We start from the raw sequence: 18,989 nt of genomic DNA, 5'->3' as shown, positions 1-18,989 counted from the left end.
GGATTGCGTAGAAACTTCTACGAAAGACTGTCATCCACAATCGAATTACTTGGGTTGTGGTATCTTAAAACTTCTTAGCATCGTTTTCTAAATTGTGAGTTAGTCCATACGTGGTATATATTCGACATAAAAGTTATGTATAGGTAAGTCTACAAATAATTACGAATCGATGTGGACTTTTGCACGGTACGTAGAGAGCCAGAATTGAAATATGGGGGTCGCTTATATGGGGGCTATATACAATTATGAACTTGATAACGACCAATTTTTGTGTGATTGGGGATCGATTTATCTGAGGGCTATATATAACTATAGACCGATATGTACCTAGTTAGGCATGGTTGTTAAATATCAAATACTACCACCACGTACCAAATTTCAACCAGATCGGATGAATTTTGCTTCTCCAAAAGGCACCGGAGGTCAAATCTGGGGATCGGTTTATATGGGGGCTATATATAATTATGGACTGATATGAACCAATTCCCGCATGGTTGTTGGATACCATATACTAACATCACGTACCAAATTTCAACCGAATCAGATGAATTTTGCTCTTTCAAGGGACTCCGGAGGTTAAATCTGGGGATCGGTTTATATGGGTTCTATATATAATTATGGACCGATTACGACCAATTTTTGCATGGGTATTTGAGGCCATATATTAAGACCACGTACCAAATTTCAACTGAATCAGACGAATTTTGGTCTTCCAAGGGGCTCCGGAGGTCAAATCTGGTGATTGGTTTATATGGGGCTATATATAATTATGGACCGATGTGGACCAATTTTTGTACGGTTGTTAGAGATCATATGCTGACACAATGTACCAAATTTCAACCGGATCGGAGGAAATTTGCTTCTCTTAGAGGAATCGGAAGCTAAATCGGGGGATCGGTTTATATGGGGGCTATATATAATTATGGACCGATGTTGACCAATTATTGCATGGTTATTAGAGACCTTATTCTAACACTACGTACCAAATTTCAGCCGGATCGGATGAAATTTGCTTCTCTTGAGGCTTCGCAAGCCAAATTTGGGTGTCCGTTTATATGGGGGCTATTCGTAAAAGTGGACCGATATGGCCCATTTGCAATACCATCCGACCTACATCAACAACAACTACTAGCGTGATTTCAACAGACGGACGCACGGACAGACATGCACAGATCGACTCAGAATTTCACCACGACACAGAATATATATACTTTATGGGGTCTTAGAGCAATATTTCGATGTGTTACAAACGGAATGACAAAGTTAATATACCCTCATCCTATGGTGGAGGGTATAAAAATATTAATAAAAAAAATAATTGATATATTCGGCACTTTCAATTAATTTTTTAATCGGCACAATTAAAACTTTATTTGATTGTAATCGAAAAAAACTTAGTTATTTTTTTTTACTTGAAGCAATCAATTATGCAAATCCATAGAAACAATAGATTTATGATTTAGTTTTTTTCTATAAAAAAAATTATGAATTGTAAAATACTATGAAAAAGGGTCCTATGATACAAATACAGATTAAATAAAATTAGTCCGCCCTAATTAAAGATTTCAGAACTTATATTAGATCAGAATATCCTATGACCATTAAAAACACAAATTGAATATATTTTAAAATATTTCGAAATAAATGAGGTTTATATATCGTGGTATATGTTTTACAATAAAATTTCCTAAAGGTGATAAATAAACTGAATTCCTACTGTCCCTTACTACTACTTCGAATTTAATAAGAAACGTGTATAAAGAAAAGATTATTAAATTTCTTTTAATTTAAATTGTTTTATTTCACCATTCGTTTTGTTCTTTAAGCATTGTTGTTGTTTTTTATAGCAGCTTAAAACCATACATTGACTAAACTACAAGTGTAGCTTAACCAACAGAGGAAAAGAATGTTTGTCAAATTTATTTGGGCAAAGCCCTATAGACTGCAAGATGGTTGGATGGACGTACGTTTCGGAATTACCACATTCCTCATCAGCATCCTCTACTTGCAGCAAAACTATCAACCAATTATCAGAATAAATTCAGGCAGTTTATTAAACCCAACAAAAACCACACTTGAACCCTCCGAAAAAAGGTTTCACATTGATAGCCGGCTTATGCCGAAATAAATTCGAAACAAACATATCTCTTTTCATATGCCACTGTCAAATCATCGATTTGAATTCAGTTGGCTGGGTTTATTTTGAGCGTGCCTCCTCTTCTTTTTCCATTCGTTTTGTTATTGTTGGTTTTGTTCTTTAAGCATTGTTGTTGTTTTTTATTGCAGCTTAAAACCACCTTAATATTGTAGGCTTTTTTTCTTGTTGTACCCAAGCCATGACGGACTAAAAGGAAACGGGTACACGTTTATCCCGGACATGTCCAAAAGTATGCCATTAGCTGTTTAAAAACAATCACAGAAACAAGCGAAATCTTAAATTTTTATATATGAAATGTTCAAATTAGAGGTGTGCACGTGAGTAATAGTTTACTCACGTTCACGCACACTCACGACTGAAAAATCATACTCACGCACGATATTTTTTGGTAGGATTCACGCTCACGCACATTCACGAAAAGAAAATTTGTACTCACGCACACTCACGCACGAAAACGTCGTGACTCATGAAAAATACCGTGACTCACGAAAAATATCGTGACTCACGAATAATTTTATGATTAATTTACCTTACCGAAGTGTCTGAAAACATGAGCATTATTAAAATCGAGAGTGTTATTAAACTCTTAACATCCCAGGTGTCACTAAAATTGTAATTGCATTTAACTCTTAAGCGTTTTATGTTGGAGAGCAGGAATATTTTCGTGAGTGTAATTCTTTACTCACGCACACTCACGAACATATTATTTTCGTGACTCACGCACGACATTTTGGTTTGTTAATGACGCTCACGCACACTCACGCTGTTGTCATCAGCGTGACTCACGACTCACGCACGAATCACGAAAATGTTCGTGAGTCACGACAATTTCGTGTCACGTGCACACCTCTAGTTCAAATAGTAATAAAGATTAATCACTTGTAATTTCATGATTTTGATAAATCTCTACAAGTTGCTATTGTGAATGGGGGGAAACATGATTTTTTACTTTAACGGACAATGGTTGCCACCTTTGGGTTCTATCAAAAATGGTAGATTTTTTACTAATTGGTTGATTGGTAGAATTTTTGATGGTTTGGTAGATTTTGCAAACTATTCCTCTCAAACTAAGAGGTACTTTCTATAAGAATAAAATTTTGTGACAATATTCTTATCATTAAAATAAAATTTTGACAATATTTTCTATAAATATAAACTTTTGACAAAATTTTCTATAGAGATAATATTTTGACAAAATTTTTAGAGAAATAAAATTTTAACAAAATTTCCTATAGAAATAAAATTTGGCAAAATTTTCTATAGAAATAAAACTTTGATAAAAAATTTCTTTAGAAATAAAGTTTTGATAAAAGTTTTCTATAGAAATAAAATTTTGATAAATTTTTCTATAGAAATATAGTTTTGATAAAATTTTCTATAGAAATAAAATTTTGACAAAATTTTCTATAGAAATAAAATTTTGACAAAATTTTCCATGGAAATAAAATGTTGACAAACTTTTCTATAGAAATAAAATTTTGGCAACATTTTCTATGGAAATAAAATTTTAACAACGTTTTTAATAATAAATTTTTCTATAGAAATAAAATTTTGATAATAGTTTTCTAATGAAATGAAATAAAATTTTCTGTAGAAATAAAATTTTGACAAAAAGTTCTATTGAAATAAAATTTTGTATAGATAAAATTTTCTATAGTAATGAAATTTTGATAAAAGTTTTCTATAGAAATAAAATTTTGATAAAATTTTCTATAAAAATAAAATTTTGATAAAATATTCTATATAAATAAAATTTGGACAAAATTTTCTATAGAAAAAAATGTTGACAAAATTTTCTATAGTAATAAAATTTTGACAAATTTTTCTATAGAAATAAAATTTTGGTAAAATTGTATATAGAAATAGAATTTTGATAAATTTGTCTATGGAAATAAAATGTTGACAAAATTTTCTGTAGATAAAATTTTCTATATTAATGAAATTTTGATAAAAGTTTTCTATAGAAATAAAATTTTGATAAAATCTTCTATAAAAATAAGATGTTGATAAAATTTTCTATACAAATAAAATTTTGATAAAATTTTAACAAAATTTTGTATAGAAATAAAATTTTGACAAATGAAATTAATTGCCTCCTAATTCAATATCAAAAATATCGTATGATCATTTATGGTACAAAACCAAATTGGATTGATTTTAAAACAGTTTGGACCAAATGATGATGGTGTACTATAAAATTTACAAAAATGGATAATTAAACTGAATTCCTACTGTCCCTTACTACTACTAATAATTTAATTTAAAAACAAACATTTATAATGCAGAGATTAAAAATATTCTTTGACTTTAAAATATTTTGGAATAAATGATGCAAATTTTTGGTTTCCAATTATGACAACATTTTCTATAGAAATTAAATGTTGTGAAATAAAATTTCTACAAAATTTTCTATAGGAATAGAATTTTGGCAACATTTAATATAGAAATAAAATTTTTACAACGTTTTCTATAAATAAAATTTTCTATAGAAATAAAATGTTGATAATAGTTTTCTAATGAAATAAAATGAAATTTTCTATAGAGATAAAATTATGATAAAATGTTCTATAGAAATAAATATATATATACTATAGAAATAAAGTTTTGACAATATTTTCTATAGGAAAAAAATCTTAACGAATTTTTCTATAGAAATAAAATCTTGACAAAATTTTCTATAGAAATAAAATTTTGATAATTTTTTTATAAAAATAAAATTTTGATACAAATTTTTATGAAACCAAAATTTCGACAAAATTTTCTATAGAAATAAAAATTTGATAAAATTTTCTATAGAAATAAAATTTTCGTAATAGTTTTCTATAGAAATAAAGTTTTGATAAAATTTTCTATAAAAATAAAATTTTTGTTGTTTTTGATTTCAGCTTAAAACCATGCATTGACTAAACTACAAGTGTATCTTAACCAACAGAGGAAAATAATGTTTGTCAAATTTATTTGAGCAAAGCCCTATAGACTGCAAGATGGTTGGATGGACGCACGTTGCAGCAAAACTATCAACCAATTATCAGAATAAATTCAGGCAGTTCAATAAACCCAAAGTGAACCACACTTGAACCTTCCGATAAAAAAACCGGCTTATGCCGAAATAAATTCATACAAACATTTCTCTTTTCCTTTGCCACCATCAAATCATCGATTTGAGTGCAGTTGGCTGGGTTTATTTTTAGCGTGCTTCCTCTTTTTTTTTCTAGAAAAATAAAATTTTGATAAAAATTTTTATAAAACAAAATTTTGACAAAATTTTCTATAGAAAAAATTTGACAAAATTTTCTATAGAAATAACATTTTGATTTAGACAATAATTTCTGTAGAAATAAAATTTCGACAAAATTTTTTATAGAAATAAAACGTTGACAAATAAAATCATTTAATTGCCTTCTAATTCAAGCTATCGAAATTGGTAATACACAAGAAATATCCTATGTTATGATCATTATTGGCACAAAACAAAATTGGATTGATTTTAAAATACATTAGGGCAAATGATGATGTCATACTATAACATTTCCAAAAGCGGCATAAATAAACTGAATTCCTACTGTCCCTTACTACTATTGCTAATTTAATTTAAAGACAAACATTTATAATGCAGAGATCAAGAGTATTCTTTGACTTTAAATTTTGTTGGAATAAATGAGGCAATTTTATTGGTTTGGCATCGAGAGCTAGAAAGCAAAATCGTTCCAAAATGTTTTAGATCAAAACAGAATTGTTTTATACGTAAATATAAAAAAAAGATAAAAAATATGTAATAGAGGTTACAAAAGTGATAAGAATAATATATCTTCGATATGTCTTACAATTCAATTTCCAAAGATATATTAGTAAACTGAATTCCTACTGTCCCTTACTACTATTTCGAATTTTTTTTTTTAAGGCAGACATTTATAAAACAAAAATTATGAACTTTCTTTTAATTTAATTTGTTTTTTATTTAAAATAAATTTGTCTTTATTTTTGGTGTAAATTGCGTGCTATAAAATTTGGTTTGTCTAATCTTTCATATTAGATCCATATTTTTTGCAGTGTATGTGTGCTTGTGTATGTGATAATAATAATGATGATGATGCTATGTTGTCGTCATCATATTTGCTTACAAAATATTACCAAAGTATATTTGTGTGTGTGTATATATGTGTGTGTAAAGATAGAGACAGTGTGTAGGTTCTTCTTGCCGGGTTACATGGAGATAGTGGCTACAATGAATGGCCATTGTCTTTAGATAGACGACAAATAGTGCAGAGTGTTATCCTAAATGTCTTTTGCAGAATTATTTCCATGAACTAGAGTATATTAGCAGGATGACATCGACTGCTTGTAAACTAGGAGAAGAAGATAGATGATTACTCGGCCAGAGGGAGGAAAATTTTATACGCAGAAAGGCAAAGAGTATTTCTTGCCCACACTTTTCTACAGCAAACACACACACATACACACCCACATCGATGCTGTAAACAACTAAAGGATACTTTGGTCAGGCGAAAGTGTTTTATACTCTGTTGATGTTTCTCGGAATGTAAGAGCGCTCGTGTGTGTTGGTATGTGTTTATATATGCTTGTGTATTGGGTATAGGTTTGTAGAACTTTCTGTTGATGTGTGTGTGTGTGTGGTTCTCGGCAGCAGCCAGCATTGTTCTTATGGCTGTTCTGTTGGCTGAATTTTGGTTTCTTCTTCTTCGTCCTGCTGTTGTTACTAACGTTTTTGCTGTTGTTGCTGATATTATTGTTCTTGTGCTACTCGTCGCTTTGGTCACACAGAGATTTTTTTCGGCTATAAATACCATTGTTAGAAAAGGATATTGAGTCAAAAACTAAACTGTCTTATCCACGATAAGTACTAACAACCAAAAAACAAAAAATTAATAAAATTTCAACGGCGCGAATGTGTTTTGTGTGTTTCTAACCAAATCCAATTTATAGCATATAAATTTTCATATTGAGAATAAAATCCATTTGTGGAGTATTTATTTCCTTTTTGGTGGAAAGATAAATCAGTGATGTAAGTGTGCTTACGAATTTCATGAAAAAAGAAGTGAACAAATTGAACTAAAAAAAATGAAAAAAAATTATATATGAAAATCATGAGTATTTAAACTTTCTTGTGGACTAAATTATTTAAAGAATAAGATAAAGAATTTTAATGAAAGTGCTAAATTTTTACACTAAGGGACGAAAATATTTTTTTTTATATTAACTTTTTCATAGAAAATATTAAAAATTTAAAGAGATGCAGTGACTGCTATAAAAATGTTATATCTAATTATACAATTATTTTTCGAGCTTAAAAATGTTATATATAACAGAACACATTTTGTGGATTTTCAATAAAAAATAATGTCTATTGCATGAATTGTAAATTATTGTGATAAATGATTTTGTAAAGCAAATAAAAAATTATTATATAAAATTAAAAACAAAAAAAAATATTCTATAAATAAAATCATTTAATTTCGCCCTAAAGCAAACTTTCGGAATTCTACTAAATCAAAAATATCATATGATTATTATTGGTATAAAACCAAATAGAATTGATTTTAAAATACATTGCAACAAATAAGGCAATTAGTCAAGATTCTGATTTAAAGAAAATCAAGGGCTTGGAAGAGAAACCGTTACAGACATATCAGATTAAAAAAAAAAAGGTGTTTATTATAGAAATATAACAAACGTTAAAACAAAATGTATGCGACAATAAAAAAAAGTGATAACGGTTATTTGTACAGTGGTAGTTGACTTACTATAATTTTTTTTTTGATCCTGCTCATCCAATTACTGCTTCTATTATCCTGTTTTCCGCGCCCTTACAGTCCATGGTGGCACTTTTTAAACTTTGTCTGGTTCAATGGGGTCCCTCCTGACCAATCTGCTTATATTTATTGAACCTTATTGAGTACCGCGGAGCCCTTACTGACTCAACGGGGTCCCTTCTGACCCATCTCGAACAACTAGCTTGGGAGTCCTTTCTGACTCGTTGTGGTCCTTACTGACCTATAGGGTCCCTTCTGGCCCACTTGGAATATAGAATTATATTTAATTGAATTGAAAAGATATATTTTGTAATGTCCCGGCTGCTATTAGCCGCGTAAATAAATAAATAACAAGTATAACGGCCGTAAGTTCGGCCAAGCCGAAGCTTATGTACCCTCCACCATGGATTGCGTAAAAACTTCTTCTAAACACTGCCATACACAATCGAATTACTTAAGTTGCGGTAACGCTTGCCGATGGCAAGGTATCTTAAATCCTCCTAACACCGTCTTCTAAATTGTATGTAAGTCCATACGTGGTATATATTAAATCAAAAAAGATCGACCAAATACGTATATAATTAAATTTTCTATAGACACAAAATTATGACAACATTTTCTATAGAAATAAAATTTTGACAAAATTTTTTATAGAAATAAAATATGACAAAATTTTCTATAGAAATAAAATTTTGACAAAATTTTCAATAGAAATAAAATTTTACCAAAAATTTTCGATAGTAATAAAATTTTGACAAAATTTTCTATAGAAATAAAATTTTAACAAAAATTTTCTATAGAAATAAAATTTTAACAAAATTTTCTATAGAAATAAAATTTTGACAAAATTTTCTATAGAAATAAAATTTTGACAAAATTTTCTATAGAAATAAAATTTTGACAAAATTTTTTATAGAAATAGAATTTTGACAAAATTTTCTACAGAAATAAAATTTTAACAAAATTTTCTATAGAAATAAAATTTTGACAAAATTTTCTATAGAAATAAAATTTTGACAAAATTTTCTATAGAAATAAAATTTTAACAAAAATTTTCTATAGAAATAAAATTTTAACAAAAATTTTCTATAGAAATAAAATTTTGACAAAATTTTCTATAGAAATAAAATTTTGACAAAATTTTCTGTAGAAATAAAATTTTGACAAAATTTTCTACAGAAATAAAATTTTGACAAAATTTTCTATAGAAATAAAATTTTAACAAAATTTTCTATAGAAATAAAATTTTGACAAAATTTTCTATAGAAATAAAATTTTAACAAAAATTTTCTATAGAAATAAAATTTTAACAAAATTTTCTATAGAAATGAAATTTTGACAAAATTTTCTATAGAAATAAAATTTTGACAAAATTTTCTATAGAAATAAAATTTTGGTAGATTATTTTTGGTTCGAGTGGCAACCATAATTATGAACCGATATGGACCAATTTTTGTGTGATTGGAGATCGGCTATATATAACTATATACCGATATGGACCAAATTTGAACCGGATCGGATGAATTTTGCTCCTCCAAGAGGCTCCGCAAGCCAAATCTGGTGATCGGTTTATATGGGGGCTATGTATAATGTGAACCGATGTGGACCAATTTGTGCATGGATGTTAGAGACCATGTACTAACACCATGTTCCACATTTGAACGGGATCGGATGAATTTTGCTCCTCCAAGAGGCTCCGTAGGTCAAATCTGAAGAACGTTCTGTATGGGGGCTATATATAATTATGGACCAATATGGACCAATTCTGGCACGGTTGTTAGAGACCATATACCAACATCATGTACCAAATTTCAGACGGATCGGATGAAATTTGCTTCTCTTTGAAGCTCCGCAAGCCAAATCTGGGGATCGGTTTATATGGGGGCTATATATAATTATGGACCGATGTGGACCAATTTTTGCATGGTTGTTGCAGACCATATACAACCACCATGTACCAAATTTCAGCCGTATCGGATGAAATATGCATCTGTTAGAGGCTCCGCAAGCCAAATTTGAGGGTCCCTTTATATGGGGGCTATACGTAAACGTGGACCAATATGGCCCATTTGCCATCCGACCTACATCAATAACAACTACTTGTGCCAAGTTTCAAGTCTATAGCTTGTTTCGTTCGGAAGTTAACGTGATTTCAACAGACGGACATGCTCAGATCGACTTAGAATTTCACCACGACCCAGAATATATATACTTTATGGGGTCTTAGAGCAATATTTCGATGTGTTACAAACGGAATGACAAAGTTAATATACCCCCAATCCTATGGTGGAAGGTATAAAAAGATCGATCAAATACGTATATAATTCAGTTTGACAAAATTTTCTATAGAAATAAAATTTTGACAAAATTTTCTATAGAAATAAAATTTTAACAAAAATTTTCTATAGAAATAAAATTTTAACAAAATTTTCTATAGAAATAATATTTTGACAAAATTTTCTATAAATACAATTTTGGTAGATTATTTTTGGCTCGAGTGGCAACCATGATTATGAACCGATATGGACCAATCTTTGTATGATTGGAGATCGGCTATATATAACTATATACCGATATGGACCAATTTAGCAATATTTCGATGTGTTACAAACGGAATGATAAACTTAATATACCCCTATCCTATGGTGGAGGGTATAAAAATTGCCAATGGTAGATAAATAAACTGGATTCCTACTGTCCCTTACTACTAAAAAAGAAATCACATATGCTTAAGACTCAAATAATAATATTTTCTCTTTATGATGTTAAAATTGAAACGATAATATTATACATGTGATTTGGTGAATATGGGAGAACAAATTAAAGTTTCGGGATTTTTTCAAATATTTGAGAATTTTTTTCCGGAACAAAAACTTCTGAAATTATATGGATATCGCGACGAATAAGCGACTAGTCTTTTTACTAAATCTACAAATAGGCCCAATGTTTAGGCTTCCTTATAACATCGAAATTGCTTAGTGTGCGTCATCGGAACAAGTAGAAACAATGTCTGTGCTATTTGGCGGGTGAAGTAGGACTTCCCATTTGAGTGTTTTTACGAGCAAACCCGCCTTATAGTTCCTTTTCAAATATTGTGGCAATTTATTGCCGTTCCCACACACAAAAAATGTCCACGAAAATTTTTCCAATTAAATTTTTAATTGAGTTTTAAAAAATATTCAATAAAAATTTAATTGATTCAACAAATTTTTTAATTGAAAAAGAATTCAATCACAAAAATTATAAGTATCAATTAATTTTTTTAATTGAAGCAATTAATTTTTTAATTGATACTATTATTTATGTGATTGAAGACTCCTACTTCCTGTGCAAAATTTAAATTAAATTAGGTCAAAACTCTGGCTTCTGGGGTCATAGAAGTCCATATCGGTTGAAAAATATATATGGGAGCTATATCTAAATCTGAACCGATTTCAACAAAATTCGGCACATTTTACGACACTGTCAATTGCACTCCTTGCCCAAAATTTAAAGTAAATCAGGCTGAAATTCTGGCTATATGTATATATATGGGAGCTACATCTAAAATTGAACCGATTTCTTCCAAAATCAATAGGGTTATATTCTGACCCAAAATAGGTATTTGTGTCAAATTTGAGTCGATTGGACTAAAATTGCGGCCTTTGATTCACAGACAGATGGACGGACATAGCTAGATCGACTCAGGGGCCGGCCCTGAGCAATATTGCCAAAGACACCATATGCCTATCTTGTCTCCTTCTGGGTGTTGCAAACATATGCACACTGTTCCACAGCGTGGTGCAAATTTACCTTCGACATCAATTGGTAAAATTCAGTTCCCTGATAACTATTAAGTTTGAAATACATCTTTCATTGTTAATAATAAATATCCTTTAGCTTCATTTGAATTTCTAATTTCAATTTTTCAATTCCCATCATATAACGTAGTTTTATGAACCATTGCAAGTTTGTTACATTTCTTGTAGCAAACATTTATTGGCATGTTTTAATGATGTAAATATATACAATGTCATAAGTGTATGACAGGGACAGTGTTTTTCAGTTAAATAATTATAACATCAAGGAAAACAAGAATATAAAAAAAATAAAAATTTTAAATTAACCTATTCTTAAAATATTACTTCTCAACGCTAATTTAGCTCTCCTGAAATATGAAATTTTTTTTGTTTTGTCGAAATTCCAAAGTACACAGATATACAGTGAAAACTCACAAGCCTTAAAAATGGAAAAAATTTCTTGACATGTTTGATATATTTTGCAACTGAAAATTGTCCTCTCAAAAGTGGGCATACCTCAATTTTGAATTAAATATAGGTGACCAAGTTTGTCTACATCTGCGAGGTTTCACTGTACTATTACTGCACCATTTCCATCGAAAGAAAATGTCAAGCTGAAACCCATAATTACCCATATTTTATCATGAGTGATATATTAGCTGTCGACATCAATCTCCACATATTTTTCAAAAATACTTTCCAGACATGCAATTTATCAAGTACTAAATTCAAATCAAAACAAGATCCATCAATGACATTTCCCCGAGATATTTTTTTGAGGAAAAAAAGAGACCTTGTAACACATTTCCCAAATGACTGTTCAACAACATTGAAGTTAACTCGCTTACATGCTCATATTGTCCTCCCTACAATACAATGTAGTTTAAGTGATTAAAAGCAAACAACAAAAAAATGTTTTAAAGTGCACCATGTAATTTTTTTCTTGCAATTTTACTATCGCAAGTCCATGTACGCTATATACGCACATATTCTCATACATGGCTTAAGATGGTGGTGATCCTGCAAGTATGTATGGTCATAAATTGGAGCAGAATTTTTTTTATTTTTACGTCACTTTTCGATGATTTATCACACTTGAACTCCCAATTGAGAATACGTGAAACCCACAACACCCACTTGTCCCTGCCACTTAACTGTAGCAAAGTGGAAATTGTAGCTCCTGTAAGAGCTACATACATAGTTGGTGACGACGATAAGATAGCATTTTAGTCTTTTACGCGGAAGAAAGAAGATAATTGCTTTTGATATCCAATAAAAAAGAGCTAAGTGATAGGGCGTCGATTGGTTGGAGCAATAAGAGGGTGGTTAGGGAGGGAAGGTGGAATTATTTGTCATCACTATGATGGTGGATGTAAAAACTGTTGGGCGTAGTGGGCAATATTGAAAAGTTGTAATTAAATTACCTTTTTTAATTTAATTTTAATAAAGTTTTTTCGTTCGTTGTTAAAGGAAGAAACAATAAAAGAAATTACATTGATTTTAAATTTAGAAACACTTACAAATTTCTAATAAAGACGTTCATTTACAATCACAGCACTAAATTATGGACCGATATTGATCATTGTTTTGTGGGCTTGGTATATAACTAAAAAAATTCTAAGAAATGGTAGGAATTAAAAAAAATCTTGTCAAAATGTTATTTCTATCGAAAATTTTATTTCTATATATTTTGTCCAAGTTTTATATATATGGAAAATTTTGTCAAAATGTTATTTACATAGAAATTTTGTCAAAATTTTATTTCTACAAAAAATTTTATTTCTATAGAAAATTTGGTCAAAATTTTATTTTTGTAGAAAAGTTGGTCAAAATTTTATTTCTATAGAAAATTTGCCAATTTTTATACCTCTGTTGAAATCACGCTAACTTCCGAACGAAACAAGCTATCGACTTGAAACTTGGCACAAGTAGTTGTTATTGATGTAGGTCGGATGGTATTGCAAATGGGCCATATCGGTCCACTTTTACGTATAGCCCCCATATAAACGGCAAATTTCATCCGATCCGGCTGAAATTTGGTACATGATGTAAGTATATGGTCTCTAACAACCATGCAAAAATTGGTCCACATCGGTTCATAATTATATATAGCCCCTATATAAACCGATCCCCCGATTTGGCTTGCGGAGCCTCTAAAAGAAGCAAATTTCATCCGATCCGGCTGAAATTTGGTACATGGTGTCAGCATATCGTCTCTTATAACCATGCAAAAATTGGTCCACATCGGTCCATAATTATATATAGCCCCCATATAAACCGATCCCCCGATTTGGCTTGCGAGGCCTCTAAGAGAAACAAATTTCATCCGATCCGGCTGAAGTTTGGTACATGGTGTTAGTATATGGTCTCTAACAACCATGCAAAAATTGGTCCACATCGGTCCATATTTATATATAGCCCCCATATAAACCGATCCCCCGATTTGTCTTGCGAGGCCTCTAAGAGAAGCAAATTTCATCCGATCCGGCTGAAATTTGGTACATGGTGTTAGTATATGAAATCTAACAACCATGCAAAAATTGGTCCACATCGGTCCATAATTATATATAGCCCCCATATAAACCGATCACCAGATTTCAACTCCGGAGCCTCTTGGAAGACCAAAATTCATCTGATTTTGTTGAAATTTGGTACATGGTGTTAATATATGGCCTCAAACTTCCATGCAAAAATTGGTCGGTATCGGTCCGTAATTATATATAGGCCCCATATAAACCGATCCCCAGATTTGACCTCCAGAGCCCGTTGGAAGAGAAAAATTCTTCCCATTCGGTTAAAATTTGGTACGTGATGTTAGTATATGGTATCCAACAACCATGCAAGAATTGGGTCCTATCAGACCATAATTATATATAGTTCCCATATAAACCGATCCCCAGATTTGACCTCCGGTGCCTTTTGGAGAAGCAAACTTCATCCGATCTGCTTGAAATTTGGTACGTGGTAATAGTATATGATATTTAACAACCATGCCAAAAGTGGTCCATATCAGTCCATAATCATATATAGCCCCATATAAACCGATCCCGAGATTTGGTTTTGGAGCCTCTTGGAGGAGCAAATTTCATCCGAGTGAGTTGAAATTTGGTACATTGTGCTAGTATTTATATGGTCGTTAACAACCATGCCTAACTAGGTCCATATCGGTCTATAGTTGTATATATCCCTCAGATAAATGATTGCCAATCTCACAAAAATTGGTCCATACCAAGTTCATAATTGTATATAGCCCCCATATAAGCGACCCCCATATTTCAATTCTGGTTCTCTACCTACCGTGCAAAAAGTCCATATCGATTCGTAATTATTTGTAGACTTACCTATACATACCTTTTTGTCTAATATATACCACGTATGGACTAACTCACAATTTAGAAAACGATGTTAAGAAGTTTTAAGATACCACAACCCGAGTAATTCGATTGTGGATGACAGTCTTTCGTAGAAGTTTCTACGCAATCCATGGTGGAGGGTACATAAGATTCGGCCTGGCCGAACTTACGGCCGTTTATACTTGTTTTTTTCTACAAAATATTTTGTCAACATTTTATTTATATAGAAATTTTTTTAGAAATTTTGTCAAAATTTTATTTCTATAGAAAATTTTGCCAAAATTTTATTTCTATAGAAAATTTTTGTCAAAATTTTATTTCTTTAGACAAATTTGTCCAAGTTGTATATATATGGAAAATTTTGTCAAATTTTTATTTCTACAAAAAATTTTGTCAAAAATTAGTTTATTTAGAAAATTTTGTCAAAATTTTATTTCTATAGAAAATTTTGTCAAAATTTTATTTCCACTGAAAATTTTGTCAAAATTTTATTTCTATAGAAGATTTTGTCAAAATTTTATTTATATAGAAAATTTTGTAAAAATTTATTTTTATAGAAAATTTTATCAAAATTTTATTTTTATAGAAAATTCTGTCAAAATTTTATTTTTATAGAAAATTTTGTCCAAATTTTATTTCTATAGAAAATTTTGTCCAAATCTTATTTCTATAGAAGATTTTGTAAATATTTTATTTCTATAGAAGATATTGTAAAAATTTTATTTCAAAAGAAAAAAATTTAATTCTATTTTATTTCTATAGAAAATTTTTCTATAGAATTTTGTCAAAATTGTATATCTATGGAAAATTTTTTCGATGTTTTATATTTATAGAAAATCTTGTCAAAATTTTATTTCTATAGCAAATTTTGTCAAAATTTTATTTCTATAGAAAATTTTGTCAAAATTTTATTTATTTAGAAAATTCTGTTATTTATTTAGAAAATTTTGCCAACATTTTATTTCTATAGCAAATTTTGTCAAAATTTTATTTCTATAGAAAATTTTGTCAAAATTTTATTTATTTAGAAAATTCTGTTATTTATTAAGAAACTTTTGTCATAATTTTATTTCTGTAGAATATTCTGTCAAAGTTTTATTTATATAGAAAATTTTGTCAAAATTTATTTTTATAGAAAATTTTGTCAAAATTTTATTTCTGTAGAAAATTTTGTCAAAATTTAATGTCTATAGAAAATTTTGTCAAATTTTTTTTTTTATATAGAAAATTTGGCAAAATTTATTTTTATAGAATTTTATTTCTATAGAAAATTTTGTCAAAATTTTATTTCTATAGAAGATTTTGTCAAAGTTTTATTTATTTAGAAAATTCTGTTATTTATTTAGAAAATTTTGTCAAAATTTTATTTCTATAGAATATTTTGTCAAAGTTTTATTTCTATAGAATATTTTGTCAAAATTTTATTTATATAGAAAATTTTGTCAAAATTTACTTTTGTAGAAAATTTTGTCAAAATTTTATTTCTATAGAAAATTTTGCCAAAATTTTATTTCTATAGAAAATTTTGTCAAAATTTTATTTCTATAGAAAATTTTGTCAAAATTTTATTTCTATAGAAAATTTTGTCAAAATTTTATTTCTATAGAAGATTTTGTAAAAATTTTATTTCTATAGAAAAAAATTTTAATTCTATTTTATTTCTATAGAATTTTGTCAAAATTGTATATCTATGGAAAATTTTGTCGAAGATTTATATCTATGGAAAATTTTGTCAAAATTTTAGTTGTTTAGAAAATTTTGTCACAATTTTATTTCTATAGAAAATTTTGTCAAAATTTTATTTCTATAGAAAATTTTGTCCAAATTTTATTTCTATAGAATATTTTGTCAAAATTTTATTTATATAGAAAATTTTGTCAAAATTTTATTTATTTAGAAAATTTTGTCAAAATTTATTTTTATAGAAAATTTTTCAAAATTTTATTTCAATAGAAAATTTTGTAAAAATTTTATTTCTATAGAAAATTTTGTCAAAATTTTATTTCTATAGAAAATTTTGTCAAAATTTTATTTCTATGGAAAATTTTGTAAAAATTTTATTTCTGTAGAACGTTGTGTGAACATTTTACTTTTATAGAAAATTTTGTCAAAATTGTTTTTCTATAGATTTTTTTTTCAAAATTTTATTTTTATAGAACATTTAGTGAAAATTTTATTTCTGTAGAAAAATTTTGCCAAAATTTTATTTCTATAGAAAATTTTGTCAACATTTTATATGTATGGAAAATTTTAATATCTATGAAAAATTTTGTCAAAATTTTATTTCTATAGAAAATTTTGTCAAAATTTTATTTCTATAGAAAATTTTGTCAAAATTTTATTTCTATAGAAAATTTTTTCAAAACTTTATTTTTATGGAACATGTAGTGAAAATTTCATTTCTATAGAAAACTTTTGCCAAAATTTTTTTTCTATAGAAAATTTTGTCAGAATGTTATATCTGTGGAAAGTTTTATCCAAGTTTTATACCTATGGAAAATTTTGTCAAAGTTTTATTCCTACAAAAAATTTTTGTCAAAATTTTAATTCTTTAGAATATTCTGTCACAATTTTATTTATTTAGAAATTTTCGTCAACATTTTATTTATTTAGAAAAAATTGTCAATCGTGGATACAAAACGAGTTTCAATAGTACTTTTGCAATCATATCTGTGTGTATATGGAAAATAATATATTGTGAGGCCAAAGATTTCATGTCCATACTAATCCGAATTTGGCTTAGCATGGAAAACGCATTTCTTTGATTTAATGTTTTTTACCTTGTTCAAAAGTCGATGTCGTTTTGTCCTTATTGTTAAGAGATTATACTTAGTAGTACCTTTACACGAAAGATAATTTCGTTCGGCTAAGCCCAACTTGTCTTTAATAATTCTGAAAAATTCTTCAAAATTATGAAATCGAATCTTTAAATTTGTTGGGTTTTTTTGTATCTTGAGTACAGCGTTTAAAAATAGAAGATGTTGTTCAAAACTTTATTTTATAACCCTTTTTTAAATGAAATATAGCATAATTCCGACTTGAATTCAAGTCTTAATTTTGAAGTGTAATTGGTCGTTAACACATTTTTAAAGGACTTTGATAGCACATTAATTTAAAAGCTGAAAAAACTAATAAAGTAAAAATCGCTTCCTAGAATCAAATTTGTCATTGAGCTAAACATAGAATTAGGCAGCACTTGAGCGAGAAGATAGAAGTAGACAGTGATAAGAGAGAAGTTCACCACTGTGGTATCACTGAAGTCTAAGTGAGCCTGAAATATCGGGCTGCCACTATACCTAACCTAAGCTAAGAATCAAGTACGCAAAATTCAAATTTAATGGAGAATTTTGTCGTAAAAGTATCCTTCATACTTAATTTTTCCGTTTCTTTGGCTCGGAATCAAGACCAAAATCAATAGTATAAAGACAAAATCTTTGGAACCGCAAATTCTTTTTTTCAGTGTGTGAAATCAAATGAAGTCTGAAAAAATGTAAACTATGTTATGAGAAAATTGAACTAAATTGTATTACAAATTTAGAGATTAATTAAATTAAATTAAATTAAATAAAGAAATAAAGAATATTCGTTTGCAAAAATCCGAATTTTAACTACCACACTACTACTAAAAATGAGGAAAAAAATTTGGGCACTAGATCATTGCCATTTTTTTTAAAGAAAGGAAAAGAAAAATATCGTTGGGCTAGAGAAAATTGTTTACAAAATTTTGAAAATAAACGATTTTATTTTTTAAATGTAAGTTAATTTAAGCATCAATTTAGACTGATTTTTTCTCAGTGGTGGCTTTCTGTTTTTTGAGTGTAGCTCAAACTTTGCAAGACATTTTGGCACCCGGTGTTCCTTAAGATTTACAGGGAGGTTTAAACCTTTAACCCATATGCAAATCTATATAATTTTAAATTTTAATATA

The 18,989-nt window shown here is 28.7% G+C and overlaps 1 protein-coding gene across 1 annotated transcript in view; it reads left to right on the top strand.

Moving 5' to 3' along the window:
- Positions 1 to 7,009: 7,009 nt before the first annotated feature.
- The window catches only part of Proc (Proctolin), a 65,562-nt gene continuing 53,582 nt past the window's right edge, over positions 7,010 to 18,989 (top strand). The window contains exon 1 of the mRNA XM_075294967.1: positions 7,010 to 7,181. The gene's annotated coding sequence lies outside the window, so the exon portion shown is untranslated. The remainder of the gene's footprint in view (positions 7,182 to 18,989) is intronic.

Source organism: Haematobia irritans, chromosome 2 (genome assembly GCF_050003625.1).
Source record: "Haematobia irritans isolate KBUSLIRL chromosome 2, ASM5000362v1, whole genome shotgun sequence".
In the NCBI taxonomy this organism is placed as follows: domain Eukaryota; kingdom Metazoa; phylum Arthropoda; class Insecta; order Diptera; family Muscidae; genus Haematobia; species Haematobia irritans.
This window is presented reverse-complemented; position numbering and strand designations above follow the sequence as displayed.